Raw genomic sequence first — 2,580 nt, forward strand, 5'->3', positions numbered from 1 at the left:
GGGTGTCTGTTGTGGGCAGGGCTGGCCCAAGGTGTTTCTGCACCCTAGGTGAGGCTAGCTTGTGGCGCCCGCACCCCCTCAGCGCAGATGCCAACCTCCCGGTGGGGCCTGGAGACCTCCCAGAAACACACCTGGGAGGGGGGCGCCGGGCGCCACAATCTAGCCTTGGCCCTCAGGGCCGACCCGCATCAAGTCTGAAAGGGAGGGGGAGGGGGCCTCTCCAACATCAGTGCCGCCCCCTCCCTCCCTCCCTCCCCCCGTCCCCCGGGTTGGACCAGTGGGCGGGGGGGAGGGACTTGGGGGTCAGCAGCACTCAAGCACCTAGCAGCAGGACGCTCCGTGAGAGCCTGGCCGGATTCTCTCCTTGGAAACGAGCGCCAGTTGGGAATTACGCTTTCTCTCCTCCCCCACCCCCACCCCCCGCTTCAAAGCACCATCAATGTATGGGGTGGTTTCCAGAGTCCAGCAAGGCAAGTCCCTGCCCCAAGGAGCTTGTAATGGGAGCACATGGGAGCACATTCAGCCTGGCCCGGGCTGAAAGCGCTGCACTGGCTGCCAATAGTGTACCGGGTGCGCTTCAAAGTGCTGGTTTTGACCTTTAAAGCCCTATATGACCAGGGTCTGACACACCTAAGGGACTGCCTTTCCCCATATATACCCCAATGGGCACTACAGTCTGGGGCACAACATCGATTAACAATCCCATGCCCCAGAGAGGCCCGGCTTGCTGCAACCAGGGCCAGGGCCTTTTCAGTGGCGGCTCCTACCTGGTGGAATGAGCTCCTGGAGGAGATCAGGGCCCTGCAGGACCGTTTACAGTTCCGCAGGACCTGAAAGACGGAGCTCTTCCGCCAGGCTTTTGAGTAGGAGTTGCCACTGCCACCCCCACCACCAATGATCCTCAGCAACAACGAAGACAGCCTTTAGGAAGACCATACCACTGTAGGAAGCCGAATCGCTACCGCTGAACGCCACCTTGTTCGCACTGAAGACAACGAACATTGAGCACTTTATATTTTAATATTGTGGTTGTGTTTGTTTTTTTGCTCTGTTGTTATGTACTGGCACACGGTGCCCTGTTTGCAAGCCTCCCTGAGCCCACGTGTGGGGAGGGCGGGGTAGAAGATTAATAAATAAATAAATAAGGGAGGGGTGGGCAGGGAAGACAGACATCAGCAGCAGGTGGCTCCAGGATTGTTCCAGTTCCAGCGCCTGCTTTGGCTTCATTTATGTCTAGGGAGTGTGCCAAAGGTATTGTGGAAAGGGGGCTCAAAGGGTCCGAGAGTGGTGTCCTCACACAGGTGTCCTGGGAGGCAGGCTGTTGGGTTATTCTTAATATTTTTTTAAAGTAAATCAGCAGAGTAATAAACCAACAGAGTATTAAAGAGTCAGAGTCCATGGTGTGTTTAAAAGAATAAAAGTTTACTACCACCTAGCATGGGGAAAAGGTACACGGGATGTAAAATAACAAAGAGCTAATATTCCTACATCCTTACAGCCAGACAGAACATGGCAGAAGAGAGAGAAGACTAGCTTCTTCTTCTTGCTCTGGACAAAGTGCCATAAAATGCTAATACCTGGCACCATGGTCTCCAATCAGAACAACAAACTAGATCTGAAGTTGCCGGGCTTTCTAGCTCTCTAAACTTATTGCTTACAAACAAACATGTGGTTTAGCAAACAGTATTAAATACTTAAATAGAAGTGTTTTAACTTGTAACTCCCAACACAGGCCCATGCTCAACAGGGCAGGGATCCCTAGCTGAAAACAGCTTTGTGGTCCAGGTTGTCGATTTCATCTTGAAGAGCTGTAAGTCTTTGAGAAGGGGCCAATCCTGTGCGTATTTTCCTTGCTTCCACATCTGCACACAGCGATTTCCAAATTCCACCACCAAAATATTGCTTCCCTTCAATTGCGATGATCACGTTGCTCCTCCCAACTACGTCTCCCAGTTTTCCTTTGGTGTCTACTCGTTTGGTCAGAGAGTTCTTCACAGACAAATATGCCTTTTTTTTCTGTGCTCGTTTCTTCTTGTATGTGGTTGCTGTGAATTCACTATCCCTCTATTACTCCTTTTATGCCAAAGCAGTGACACTTCTACTGAACTTCATTGGTATGGAACTCCTGCAGGTTGACCTGGGTAGGAAGAAGCCAGGGCAGACATGGACCTTCTGCATCAGAAGATGTCTATAAAATGTGATGGCATCCCAGGTTCTACCCTGGTTCCAACAGATCTCAGAAGCTAGGCAAGGCTGGCCCTGGTTAGTATTTCGATGGGAAACCACTAAGGAATAGCATGGTTCTTACACAGAGACATGCAATGGCATAAGAACATCAGAAGAGCCCTGCTGGATCAGACCAGTGAGGGTCCATCTAGTCCAGCACCCCGTCTCACACAGTGGCCAGCCAGTTCCTCTGGAGGGCCAACAAGAGGGCAGAGAGGCCAAGTCCTTCCCCTGAGAAGAACATCAGAAGAGCCCTGCTGGATCAGACCAGTGGTCCATCTAGTCCAGCATCCTGTCTCACACAGTGGCCAGCCAGTTCCTCTGGAGGGCCAACAGCAGGGCCGAGAGGCCGAG

Source organism: Gekko japonicus, unplaced genomic scaffold (genome assembly GCF_001447785.1).
Source record: "Gekko japonicus isolate JY-2015 unplaced genomic scaffold, Gekko_japonicus_V1.1 scaffold805, whole genome shotgun sequence".
Taxonomy (NCBI): Eukaryota; Metazoa; Chordata; class Lepidosauria; order Squamata; family Gekkonidae; genus Gekko; species Gekko japonicus.